This window comes from Cryptomeria japonica, chromosome 5 (genome assembly GCF_030272615.1).
Source record: "Cryptomeria japonica chromosome 5, Sugi_1.0, whole genome shotgun sequence".
Classification (NCBI taxonomy): domain Eukaryota; kingdom Viridiplantae; phylum Streptophyta; class Pinopsida; order Cupressales; family Cupressaceae; genus Cryptomeria; species Cryptomeria japonica.
In genome coordinates this window covers 4252899-4268475 of record NC_081409.1, presented here as the reverse complement: position 1 = coordinate 4268475, position 15577 = coordinate 4252899, and positions in this window count along the sequence as shown.

The window sequence follows — 15577 nt, the reverse complement described above, 5'->3', positions numbered from 1 at the left end:
AAAGTGGATTTTCAAAAACAAGCTGAATGAAAAAGGTGAGGTCATTCAAAATAAAGCAAGACTAGTTTGCAAAGGATATGCTTAAGAAGAGGGAATTGATTATGGTGAGACTTTTGCACCTGTGGCAAGACTTGAAGGAGTAAGAACATTGTTGGCATATACTTCTTACAAGAATTTCAAAGTATATCAAATGGATGTCAAATCTGCATTTCTGAATGGTATATTAGAAGAAGAAGTTTATATTGAACAACCTGAAGGATTTGTTGAAGACAAGAATAAAGATCAGGTATGTAAATTGAACAAAGCATTATATGGTTTGAAACAAGCACCTAGAGAAGGGTATGAGAGATTGCACTCTTATTTGATCAAGATTGGTTTTCTAAGAACAAGTGAAAACAACAATATGTACATGAAGAATGATGAAAATGGAATACTGATCTCAACCATATTTGTTGATGATATTATCTTTTGTGGAAATGACTCTTTATGCAAGAACTTTGGAAATGAAATGAGCAAAGAATTTGAGATGTCATTAATCGGTGAGATAAAGTATTTTATAGGTTTACAGATACTGCAAATGAAAGATGAGATTTTCATTACTCAATCCAAGTACATAAAGGAAATCTTGAAGAAATTTGGAATAGAGGACTCAAAACCAGTAAGTACTCCTATGACTACCAACTATAAATTATCAAAGAATGATGAATCTGCATTTGTTGATGAGACACTTTATCGATCCATGATTGGAAAGCTACAATATGATGTTCACAGCAGACTAGATATAGCACATGCAGTAGGTATAGTTGCAAGATTTTCTGTAGATCCCAAGGAAACACACATGACAACAATCAAGAGAATTTTCAGATACTTGAAAGGCACTGAAGATTATGGCTTAGTATATAACAAGAGAAATGATTTTGATTTAAAAGTTTATACTGATGCTGATTGGGCAGGCAACATTGATGACAGAAAAAGCACAAGTGGAGGAGCTTTATTTTTAGGAGAAAGACTAGTGAGTTGGCTTAGCAAGAAACAAGGATGTGTTTCACAGTCAACAACAGAAGCTGAATATGTTGCTGCATCATTGAATTGTACCAATATAGCATGGATCAAACAATTGTTGGAAGGTATAAATGAGAAAGTTACTGAGCCAGTAACTATATTCTGTGACAGTACTAGTGCCATTAACATTTCAAAGAATCTTGTTATGCACTCTAAGACAAAGCACATCTCTATCAAATATCATTATCTTAGAGAAGAAGTTCAAGAGAAGAAAGTGGTGTTGGAGTATGTTAGCACAAAGGAACAAATATCAGATATCTTCACCAAGCCACTGCCAAGGGACACTTTTGAGTATCTCAGAAGTAAGTTAGGGGTCCTACCCCTATCTTCTACTCACTGACCAAGTTCGGTGAAAGCATCAATTCGATGACTCTAAAGAATATCTTTTAGGAGTTGATGATGATTTACACACTTTAGGATGTTTTCTAAAGGTGTGTAGGAAACAAAAATAGGGAACGGGAATTGAAAACATAATGCTCTAACTGAGACTAAGTTGACACATAACAGCAAGGAATTCACTTCTCAATTGAAGAAATCATGTTTTAGCTCTTTTACTTTTTGGCATTGTTGTCAAAGGGGGAGAAGACTATTGTATGGGGGAGAAGTCTGATGATAGGGGGAGAGCATTTCCAAATCTCACAACAATTTGAATCTGAATCAATCAGGTCAAATCAATTGGTTTTGCCATCAATGCCAAAGGGGGAGATTGTTGGCATTATAACAGACAAGGAGAGATTGTTGGCATTTCAATAAGGATATTGAGAAGGTTGTTGATGATTATTGATATAACTGATTAAGGATGTTTTACTATCTTAATATTATTATTTTATCATTGATGTCAAGAAATTGATTTTCTAATTCAGTATGATGTTGCCATATCTTAAGAAGTATGATTTGATGAGTATAAAGATGTCAGTAAAAGACATAGAAAGATTGTGATGAATAAGGGGAGAAATAAGTTATTCAATGGGCAACTATTACCGAGTTAGACAATGATGAGATCATGATGTTTAGATTGTTTTGATATCCTACATATGTTGTTGATTGTAAGGTTAATACTATACTATGTTACCAAGCAAAGAACCTAATCGGTAAACCCTAAGGAACCTAGTCAGTAAACCCTAAGGTTATTGCTATCAGTTAATGAAGGTGGAATGTCTATCGAGGGAAGTTTAGTATTTACCGAGTTGCAACCGAGCTGTAACAGAATGCATTAAATGATTAAAAGCATTATTTAATGAAGGAAGCTGATGAGCTGGAATTGATTAAATGATTAGTATGTTGTGCATGAAGTTTGTTAAAGAATCTATGACAATGGAAGATCGGCAGGAAGATCTACAACTCAGATTGAACCACAATACCTTAAGCGGTTAGCAAATTATTTATAAATAAGGAACTATTGATAAACAATGGATGTGGGCAAGTGTAAGCATAGGGATGCTACATAGTGATTACCAAGCATAGAAGCTTGAAGACCTATTTGATTAATAGAGTATAGTGCCCAGCAGAGGGACAAGATAAGTCTTATGACTAGATTGTATTGAGCAAATAAGAATTTGCTTCAGCATTTTAGATGCAAAGTTGCAGATATATTTTTATTACTATTATTTTGTGAAGTGATAGAAAATATCTTAACCGAGTGGACTTAACAGTCTTATTTGTAAAACCCTCTAGCAAGGTGACATTCTAATTGAGTGTTTGAAACCCTTTAACAAGGTCACTTCTAACAAGTTGAAAATCCTAACAGATCTGAGGGAAATCCCTTAATCGGGTCACATCTAGCAATGTGTTTGTAATCTTTAACAGGATTTGCTTTGAACCGAGCATACTCTAGAAGAGTATATTTCTTAGTGGGTCTGAAATCCCACAATGGTCTTTCCCTATTGGTTTTCCATGTTAAATCTGGTGTTATGAGTGTTGTTATGATTATGTGTTCTTAAGGTTGCATGTTTTACAGTTTTGATTACATATATACGTTTAAGCTACCAAGGTTGACTCTGTTGAATATATTGAAGATTAAGTTTGTATGATTCACCCCCCCCTCTCATCTTGTTAGCTTGGCATCTGTACTCAACATTTAGTATCAGATCAAAACTATCAAGAATAATAAAAAGTATGACTTATGTGAATGGTTAAGGAGTGAATTGATGTTAAATTTTGGCAAGATCAAAGGTGTTAAGAAAGTAACTTTCCAGTTTGGCAATCTTATTGTCTGCTTGATATTTTAATTCATGAATGAGCTACCGGGTTTGGGAAAACAAATTTGGGGTCATGACATACTGGCAGGTATCTAGATCAAAGATGCAATCACTGAGCTTGTCAGTAATAGGGATGAGAAGATCTGGGGTTACTTTAAAAATTTTCAAGAAAACATGAGACTGGGGGAAAGAATCTCCAAACACATTGTGGAGAAATATTCCACTGATATTTTCTTCATGGTAAAAATAGATGAGACATTGATGGAAGCTGGGGAACCTAGAACTATATGGGTCACTGAATTGGGTTATGAAGTAGATGACATCATCTTGGAGCTATATGTTAAAATGTTGATTGATGCTCATTTGGATGATAAGGTTGAACACTTTGGCACTGCAAAGGAGAAGGCTCTTGAGGTTAAAATTGATTTCAACAAGAAAAGGAGGGAAAAGAAGATAGACAAAATGTCTGCATTTGTTCAAAATGCAATTCACATGATAGATATAGAACTAGGTTCTAGATCTAAATAGGTAGATCAACCGGCAGCAGTTAGTGCTCCTGAGGTAAAGAGGCCCGAGATTTTCATTTCTTCTATCACTTTTGACTCTGATCCAGAGGATAATCAACCTCTTGCATTCAGAAGGGTACAAAGGAAGAAAGATGACAAGCCTCCGGTAGAAGAGAAGAAGGTGGAACCAAGGAGGAAGCTAGTAAGAAAGGTAACAATTGCATCCACACCTCTAGAAAGGAAACCTACTCAGAAGAGGCAGCTTGCTCCATCTGCTCCTACAACCCCCAACAAGAAGAAATAGAGTGATGAAGCAACTGAATCTAGTAATATGACTTGTGCAGAGTTAATTGATGAGGTACCTAAAGATGGAATTTTGAAGAATGTGTCATATTTCTATGAAGATTTAGATGATAATGAACAAAATGAAATGGAAGAAGCAATTTTGTTACATTTAGACATATATAAGAAGGCTTTTGTAGATATTTTGAAGGAAATTTCTTTATCATTGTATAATAAGTTTGATGCAAGGAGATTAGATGCAATCAGGAGGGACAAAGAGATTAAAGAAGTTGAACTTTTGAGTATGCATGGTTCTATAAATAATGAGGAAATTAAAATATGTAAATAAGTTGCAAATAAAACAATCTTTAGTAGCAAACCCCGACAAATAAGCTTAATGATGGGTAGAGTCAATGAGATAATAAATGAGACCAGAGATGGTTGGGCTAAATTCTTCCAAAAGAATCCTAATTTTCTCACTTCTCAAGAATAATTTGCTAAGGCAACAACTCCCACCATTCCAAACAGATCTAAAGGGAAAGGAATTTTGGGAAGTTCAGATCAAATTTTTAACGAACTGGTAGTTAAACCTAAAACTGATGAGAGTGTACAGACTAAACCGGTAGAGACAACATTTTTACAACCTGAGCAAGGAAAAATAGATAATGTACAAGATACTGATAAAATTACAGATAATACTCCACCGATAGTAACAGATACTGCACTGAGTGGCAAAGCCACCAGTGTAAAAGAGGATGAGAAAAGGGATACACCAAGAGAGGATAAGGAAAAGAAGACTGATAAGACATCTAGTACTATACCAATAGTTGATTCCCCAACAAACATTTTGGCAATTGACATTCCTCAAGTTGAGAAGAAATCAATCATAGAGATGAGTCCCACAAAGCTAATGATGATGGCTACTCAAAAGCTAATGAAGGAAAGATCTGTAGACAAAGGAATAATAGATCAATCAATAATAGTTTTGCATAGACTGATTTTTGATTGTATGATTGAAATGAAGCAAGCCCTTTCGGAAAGCTAAGGCATTGACAGAGCACATATCAAAAAACTTTCAATCATTGCAGCAGATTTCTGATAAGAAAGCACTTGAAAGATTTACTCTGCCCAAGAAAACCACTTTTGATCAGATTATTGAGACAGAGAAGAGGAAGGTTGAAGAGAAACTTATACTTATTGAAAATTCTTTGAAACAATGAACTAACATCTACAGGGTTTGTTGTAATATAGAGATTCTTACAACAAATGTAGATAAGAGGTTAAATGAGCTACATGAACAGATTGCTAATATTGCTAATTCTTTTGATGGACTAACATTACTTACAACATCCATTGATGGACAAATTTTGACTTTGGAGAACCAATTTTTTTCTTTTGAAAAGGAAAGAGACAAGATTATTCGGAGAGCAAGGAATCTCAGAGGTTTGGTGAGTCCAAGATTGGATTCACTTGGTGTACATAAGAGGGAATGTATGGATATGTCTATGAAGCCCACACCAACAGAAGTCACTGAGAAAGAAACACTTGCACATTTACTGAGTGGACTTGTACCCATATTCAAAACATTCAAAACCAGTTAGGATACCTATGTACAGTTGCTAGAGAAAGCTTACTTGAAAATTTTGAAATTGGTCAAGCTCCGGTAAAGTAATCTATAACAATTATTTCAATTCCTTCACCGGTCTTTGGCATTGATGCCAAAGGGGGAGTGTATATTACATGAAAAATATGTATATTTATATAATCCTAGGGAGAGGATATCAAACATAGTATATTGCAGACATAGTCAATTAGCTTAGGGGGAGCATGTTTCATGTTTCAGTTGAACCGGCAGGGAATCCATTTTTCACATGAGTGTTGCCCTCAATGCCAAAGGGGGAGATTGTTAGAAATTGACACTCATTGGATTCATATGTTGTCATTGATGGCAACAAGATTTGGAGGCATACACCCACAGATAACGGCGGATACCAACATTTGGAGGCATACACCCATAGATACCGACATTGGAGTAATCAGGGTCATCACCGGCACTAGCATCCAGCACTTCAGTGAAGCCGACATCAGTCTAGGATCTGAAAGGTTTTATTTGTAAAATCATTTTATAATTATTGTATAGGGCTAACATTTAACATCTTTTGTATTGTAAGCCAACATAAGGCATATTGTTTGTAAAGGGTATATAAGTTAGTCTATTAGGTCATTTTGATATATGACAAGGTAGAAGAACTATGTAATGTGAAGGATATGTATGTAGGTCATTTGTATGTGAATGTTATATCATGAAATGATCAGTAGATGGTTTGTAAAGCATTCTTGGTGGAAAGGAGATACCGGTAGAAGGGTTTGCTGGTATTATGGATGTGTTGCAGTTTTGTCATTGATGTCAACACTTATCCTTCTGGAGATCTTTGGTTATGTTCAACCGACACATTGTATTCACCGACATGTTTAGTGACTTATGCAAGTCATCGGTATATTGTTCATCGATAGGTTATATTGTTCATCAGCACTAAGGATGACTTGTTATCATCTAGAGATCATTTGGTTATGTCGAAGACATGGTTTGGATACTTGGTTTTGGTATTTTGGTTAATGGTCTAATTAGGTTGACATATTTGTTGTTACCGACAAATTGGTCTAGGTTATGGACCGACATGCATTATCTATTCCAGATCAGCACGACACGTTATGTAGATGATTTATTAATTGGATATTGTTGTAAATGTATTGAGCCGACATGATGCATCACATCTTGACTCTTTTGTAATTGATTTTATTGTAATATTCTTAGTGAGCCGACCTACACATTTGGTCTTAGGTTTTGGTATATATGTAAGATCTCATTTGTGAGATGGAAGGAAGTAGAGAAGTAATGGTATATGGTATAATGTATTGTAACATGGTATGTGCGGATATGGAAGGTCATATGGGCAGACCATAGAGAAGGTTTAAGGAAGGTTTGAAGGTGATTATCAGATCTTAACCGATACTGAATCCAGCATTGAAGATGCTAATTTGAACAGTAAATTATCATTGGATTTAACCATCCAATTGTAGTCAGCGTGACTCTTATTTTGTGATTGAGCAGTGAGCTCTAGGCAGTTGGACTTTCTGCATGTGCAAACCCCATTTGTATACATATACTATCTATAGTAGTATCATCTAATTGTGGGTAAGGTTTCCCACCATGGTTTTTCCCTTATAGGGTTTCCACATAAAAATCTCTATGTTATGTGTTGTGGATGTTGTTTCTCTTTCTGTTTTATGCATTAAGTTTCACCAGTATTAATATTAACTGCTAATCTGTCAACTGACATTAAGTTTGGTTTACCAATATTAAGTATCAAGTTTGATTAAGTTGTATTTGGATTGCAATTCATGGTCAATTGATTCACCCCCCCTCTTAGTTTCCTCTTGGGTCCTAATAATTGGTATCAGAGCGTAGTTCTCTTTTTGTGGAAGCCTAACAGCTTGAGGAGATCCTATGGCAACTAACATTTTGAGGAAGGACAGTCTGAAACTTGATGGAACCAACTATGGTATATGGAAGATACATATGGGATGTTACAAAGAATGGCTATGTCGGTCCTACATAGAATCAACCTAATCCACCAACATTGGGTAAAGATCAAGAAAATGATTGCAAAGCAAGAGAAGCACTTTTGAGCACATTATCAAATCAACAAATCATGGGATTATCAGACCGATCTACTACTAAAGATATTTGGGATAAGTTGGAGACACTGAATGAAGGTGATACCACTATCAAAATTGCAAAACTGGAATGCTTCCAGGTCAAGTATGAAAATTTGAAAATGGAAGAAGATGAAAGAATTTATGCTTTTATGGAAAGAGTTAATGAAATTATTTTGGGAATACAATGTTGTGGAGGATCCTTAAGTGAAGATGAAATTGTTTCTAAAGTTTTAAGAGCATTTCCACTAACATACAAAATGAAGGTAACTGCTATTAATGAGTTGAGAACAATGCCTAATACATCAGTATCTAGAGATATCTTGGTTGGAAAACTTTCAGCATTTGAGCTTGAGGGATTTGGTCCTGTTGCTACAATTAAAATAGATTTGGCCTTCAAAGCATCATCATCTGCAACATCATCTTCATCATTTGATAAATCTGACTGGAAAGCACTTTATGCAAGAGAACTTGAAGATACGAGAAGAGAAAATAAAGAACTGGAAGAACTTGAAGCACTATTTGCAAGGAAAATGCCTAAAGGTCCAATTGGAAGTAAGTATGAAGGTAAAGCACCATTTAAATGTTTTAACTGCAATAAAGTTGGTCATATGGCATCTAGATGTCATGACAGACATGCAAGATTGAGAGAGGAAGCTAAAAGAACATATAAGCCTAACCCTGGAGATCAGAGATACAGATTTAAGAAGAATAGAGACAAATCATCTTACTATGCTGATGAAGGAGTTACTGATGATTCTGATGAAGAACCGGTAGACAATGGATGGGATTTTGTTGCAATAAAAGAAGATCAACTGACACCTACTATTCCACCGATAGAGGAGGCCCTAACAGCTAAATTGAAGAAAAATATGAATGGATCATAGATTCGGGATGTTCACATCATATGACTCGTGATAAAAGTAAATTCTTATCTTGTACAAGAATATAGTGGAGGTCTAGTAAGATTTGGCGATGATAAAGCTTGGTTGATCAAAGGAAAAGGCACCATATCTTTGGATGGTAAGCACAATACTGACAATGTTTATTATGTTGAAGATTTGAAGCATAATCTTTTGAGTGCTGGTCAATTAGTTGAAAAGGGTTTTTAGTTATAGTTCAAGAATGGTAAATGCAAAATCATGAATAAAACTGGTTTGGAGATTGCAACCAGTAATCAGAGTAAAGGTAATATCTTTCATTTGAATAACAGTGAAAAGACATGCTTGATTGCACATATTGATGAAAGTTGGTTATGGCATAAGAGACTTTGTCATGTAAATTTTGATTGCATTGTAAAGATTAGTTCAACTAAGGCAGTAAGGGATTTACCTAAGATTGTGAAACCACATAATCCGGTATGTAAGGAATGTCAAATGGGAAAGCAAGTTAGAATAACTTTTAAGAGTATTTCTGAGAAATCCAATAATGTTCTTGATTTAATCCATATTGAATTGTGTGGTCCAGCAAGAACAAGAAGTATACAGGGAGATAGATACTTTATGCTAATCATTGATGATTATTCTAGACTGTGTTGGGTTACTTTTCTAAGGGAGAAATCATAAGCTTTTGGAAAATTCAAACTGCTCAAGACAATGGTAGAGAATGAAACCAGTAAGAAAATCAAATGTTTGAGATCAGATCAAGGAGGAGAATTTGCATCTAAGGAGTTTTATAGATTTTGTAAAGTGAATAGAATCAGAAGACAACTATCAACACTCTAGACACCGCAACAAAATGGAATTGTGGAAAAATAGAACTATTCAGGATGCAGCTAGAAGCGTGATATTGGAAGAAAATCTACCTCATGTGTATTGGAGAGAAGCAATGAATACAATGGTTTACACTTTTAACAGAGTTCACATCAAAGGTGAAACCGGTAAAACTGCTTATGAACTATGGTTTGGTAATACTCCTACTCTTAAATATTTCAGAATATTTGGAAGCAAATGTTATATTAGGAGAGATGAGTATATTGGTAAATTTGATCCTAGAAGTGATGAAGGAATATTTCTTGATTATTCATCTAAGAGAAAGGCATATAGATGTTTTAATAAAAGATTATAGAAAATCATTGAGAGTGCTAATGTGAAGATCGATGAACAATTTAGAGGGAATTCAAGGTCTATAGATTTTGAATCGGCAGTTGACATGATCATAAATGAACCAATACAAAGTGTACCAGTACAGAGTGTGGATCTAATCACACCAGCATCATCAGAGAATTCCACAGTGATTGAAGAACAACATCATGTGAATATACCCAGGTATGTAAGACTGAATCACTTAGAAAATTGGATAATTGGGAATAAGTATCAAGGAGTTATGACAAGAGGAAGACTAGCAAATGAAGAGGTATGTTTAATTTCTCAAATTGAACCAGCATCTGTTATTGAAGCTTGTCAAGATGAACATTAGATTAAAGAAATAGAAGATGAATTAGAACAAATTGAAAAGAACAATACATGGACATTAGTTCCCCGAAATAAAGACAAAAATGTAATTGGAACTAAATGGGTATTCATAAATAAACTTAATGAAGATGGTAAGGTAATCAGGAACAAAGCAAGATTAGTGTGTAAAGGATATTCACAAAAAGAGGGAATTGATTATAATGAAACCTTTGCACTGGTAGCTAGAATTGAGGCAGTCACATTATTTCTTGCATTTGCAGCTCACAAGAACTATAAAGTATATCAGATGGATGTAAAATGTGCATTTCTAAATGGTGATCTTGAAGAGGAAGTTTACATTGAACAACCTGATGGATTTTCATTGACAAATAATAAAGATATGGTTTGCAGATTAAGGAAAGCTTTGTATGGATTAAAGCAAGCTCCTAGAGCTTGGTATGCTAGATTAGACAAATATCTTTTGAATCTTAGATACACTAAAGGTAATGCTGACAAGAACTTATATTTCAAAGTGACTAATGATGACATCTTAGTTATTGAAGTTTTTGTTGATGATATCATTTTTGGAGGAGAAGATGGACTGTGTAAAGACTTTGCTAACAAGATGTAGGAAGAATTTGAAATGTCTATGATTGGGGAGATAAAATTCTTTTAAGGATTGCAGATTTCACAAACTGATAAAGGTATATTCATATATCAAACAAAATACTTGAAGGAACTATTGAAGAAATTTGGTATGGAAAATTCCAAACCGGTAAGTACTCCTATGACTACAATTGATAAATTGACATTGAAGGATGATTTAGCTCCTATTAATCTGACAAGATATAAATCTATGATTGGAGGTTTACTGTATTTGACACAAACAAGACCTGATATTATGAATGCAGTATGTATTGTTTCAAGATTTTAGAGTAATCCTAAATAAAATCATGAATCAGCAGTAAAAAAGATTTTTCGGTCTCTATAAGGCACAACAAATCTTGGTTTATGGTATCGTAAAGATGAAAATTTTGATTTATGTGCATACACCGATGAAAATTGGGCAGGAGATGTAGATGACAGAAAGAGCACCACTAACAGAGCATTGTTTCTTGGTAGTAGATTGATTTCATGGTTGAGAAAGAAACAAAGTTGTACATCATTATCAACAACAGAATCAGAATATGTTGCAGCAACAACTAATTATACTTAGGTATTATGGATTAAGAAAATATTGAAGGAGATCAAGGTAAAATGCAAAGAACCTATAATCATTTATTTTGACAATTCAGCAACAATTGATATATCAAAGAATCCAGTATTCCACTCTAAGACTAAACATGTTTCTATCAAATATAATTTTCTGAAAGATAATGTTGAAGCAAAAGAAGTAAGATTGGTTTATGTGAATACTAAAGAGAAGATTGCAGATATCTTTACTAAGCCTTTTCCTAAGGAAACTTTTGAATATCTCAGAGAGTATCTTGGGGTAATACCCTCACCAGTAGAGACTTAGACAGTTGAAGATTGGCATCAAACCGACATAAAATAACAGAGAAACCTTTTTCTGACTTTGATGGAGGAGAGCTACTCCTAAGGGGGAGTAGTTGGTTATTGTAATTGGTTTTATGAGTTGGTTATGTGTTTTGGTATTTGTATTGCTTTGGCATTTGATGTCAAAGGGGGAGAGATATCTATGGAAAAACTTTGTATGTAGGAAACATTATCCTAGGGGGAGAGATTATTCATTGAGGGAAAGATATATTTCTGGTATTGATCTATTCTAGAGATTGTTGGTTTTTGGTTTTTGGCATTTTGTTTTGGCACTTAGATGTTTTTCCATCTTGTGTTGCCATCAATGCCAAAGGGGGAGATTGTTGGTATTATGGATGTGTTGCATTAGTTTTGTCATTGATGTCAACACTTATCCTTCTGGAGATCTTTGGTTATGTTGAACTGGCATATTGTGTTCACCGCATGTTCAGTGACTTATGCATAGTCACCGGTATATTGTTCACCACATTAAGGATGACTTGTTATCATCTAGGGATCACTTGGTTATGTCGAAGATATGGTTTGGATACTTGGTTTTGGTATTTTGGTTAATGGTCTAATCGGGTTGACATATTTCCTGTTACCGACAAATTGGTCTAGGTTATGGACTGGTATGCATTATCTATTCCAGGTCAGGAAGACATGTTATGGAGATGATTTACTAATTGGATATTGTTGTAAATGTATTGAGCCGACATGATGCATCACATCTTGACTCTTTTGTAATTGATTTTATTGTAATATTCTTAGTGAGCCGACCTACACATTTGGTCTTTGGTTTTGGTATATATGTAAGATCTCATTTATGAGATGAAAGGAAGTAGAGAAGTAATGATATATGATATATGGTATTGTAACATGGTATGTGTGAATATTGAAGATCATATGAAAAGACCATAGAGAAGGTTCAAGGAAGGTTTGAAGGTGATTATCAGAGCTTAACTGATACTAAATCTAGCATTGAAGATGCTACTTTGAATAGTAAATTATCATTGGATTTAATCATCCAATTGTAGTCAGTGTGACTCTTATTTTGTGATTGAGCAGTGAACTCTAGGCGGTTGGCCTTTATGCATGTGCAGACCCCATTTGTATAAACATACTATCTGCAGTAGTATCATCTGATTGTGGGTAAGGTTTCCCACCATGGTTTTTCCCCTTATAGGGTTCCCACGTACAAATATCTATGTTATGTGTTGTGGATGTTGTTTCTCTTTCTGTTTTATGCATTAAGTTTCATCGGTATTAATATTAACTGCTAATCTATCAACCAACATTAAGTTTGGTTTACCGATATTAAGTATCAAGTTTGATTAAGTTGTATTTGGGTTGCAATTCATGGTCAATTGATTCACCCCCCCTCTCAGTTGCCTCTTGGGTCCCAACAGGGTTCAGGGTTTATGAACCGGTACAGAAAAAAACTATAACCGTAACTCTTTTTGGCATTGTAGATGCATTTTGTGAGTTCACCATTACTATTTTATCTCAACAGAAGCTTGTAGTTAGTGAGAATCTTTTGTGTTGAGAAGTGTGCTCTAGGCAGTGTGCCTTCCTGCATGTGCAGGCCCCCATGGCATGTAATATCTTTCATATGGCCAATGAATTGATATTGTGGGTCACAAATCCCACCGTGGTTTTTCCTCTTTGAGGTTTTCCACATATAAATTCAGTGTGTTATGGTGTTCATTCATGTGGCTGGTTTATTTACTTCTTGTTATATGTTTATTCATTTACAGGTTCATATGTGTATGTTATAAAAGCTTAAAATTGTGTTACCGACAGACACTGATTCACCCCCCCTCTCAGTGTTCTTGGATTCATTGTATTCTAACAGGTACATGAAAATAATTATAATCAAGACATGGCATGTTACATAGATATCGACATCAATTCTTTTAGGATAGAAGACACCCCACAAGAAGAAAAGGAACAACCCGTACCAATGGAGAAGGAAGCAGATAACCCATCGGATGATGGAAATTTATGGATGATGTATTTTGATGGGGCTAGCTCTAAAGAAGGCTCAGGTGTAAGAGTATTATTCATCTCACCTAATGAAAAATGTTTAAGCTTTCTTTTACTCTATCATTTGCATGTACGAATAATGTGGCAGAGTATGAGGCATTATTATTAGGATTGAGACTAGCTAAGAAGCATGGGATAAAGAATCTCAAGGTCATTGGAATTTCTGAGTTAGTCATATCCCAGATTAGATGAAAATATGCATCAAAGAATAAGAGGTTGAAGCAATACATAAATGTTGTATGGGATGAAATTGAAAATTTTGATGCATTTAACATTATTTGGAAAGAAAGAAGCCATAACAGGATGGCAGACTTATTGGGTAATATAGCTTTAAGGCCAAAAGATATAACTTTTGCAGGAATCTCAAAGATTGAGGTTCAAACCAGGCCTTCAGTCACTAACAACATTGAAACCTGATAGGTTTTCAATGACGATGATGATATTCTGATATTTTTAACTTGTATAGAATAGTATGAGGGTCAGGAGATTTATTTTGGTGCCTTTGTACAAACAGAGGATGGAAAGGAAATAGTCTTTGGGAATGAAGTAATCCAATTAAAGACTAATAAAATTCCCAAAGGGCTTGTTGTATTGGAAAGGGTGTTTGATAATCGAGACAAAGCAAAGCTTTCTACTACTACCCCATGTAATACCCTAAAAATGGTCATCTAAACCATAGGCCCCCTAATCTCGACAACATCACCAAGGTCCTAACCAAAGGCAATTAAAATTAATCTTGAGCACACAATTAATTTATTAAATCATCAATGTCACATGACAAATTAATCACTCTGAATTAATTAAATATTTATTTAATTAATTGATCATTTCAAGTAAATCATTTTTAAACAATTATCCTATTTATTTTATTAAATATCCTAGCATATTTAGTTAAATAAATCAATTTTCCATTAAATTATCAAAAAAGGAATTAATTGGAAAAAATAATTAAATTGAGAAAAGAAATCAAATGGAGATAATCTTGAAAATCTAATTAAAAATTGAAAAAATCTTAGAAAAGCAATTAAAACAATTAAATCTGAAAATTGAATAAATAGAGAATAAATCAGTTTTTTCTTATTTTATCTTAATTTTAGTTCAATTTCCTTTAAAACTGATTGAAGCAGCCAATCACATCAATTCACTTGGATTGTGCTTCTTCTTGGAAAATATTGACCACTCATCATCATTTGATCTTGATCGTCAGTTTCTTTCTGAATTTTCTATAAATTCAGGCTCTCATCTCCTAATCAAGGATCCTGGAGAATATATTGTTATCATGTTGTTTTTTCTCTAGGTTAAGATTTCATATTGAAAATATTTGCATATTAGTTATTGCATATTTTTAAAATTATTTAGCTTAATATTCATTCATAGCTTAATCATGTTAGCCTAATATTCATTAATCTTGTATATCTTGCATTTATCTAGCTTAATCTTGCATCCATTTAGCTCAATTTCATACTCATATAGATTAAATCCTTCATTTAGGTGTTGTCTAGTCACTGGAATTGCATATAAAAATCTGAGAGCAAGACTAAAATCACATCTACTAGAAGGCAACAGGTCTCTTTGTGATGGTTTATTATACATTGTTGATTGATTTACTAACCATGCATCTAATGACTTAATTGAAGTGTTGTATATTCCAGATACAGATACAGGTCCACTTTTCACACACACATTTTTGGCACCCAATAGTCCGTCTTCCCCAGATGGGGCTGAGTAACATACCCTGAATAACAATAAACAATAGGCTGGTGCTTTCTCGAATCATCTACTATAGGCCTATATACTGGGATGTGCTCATATACCCATATATGTAGTACTAGAACAC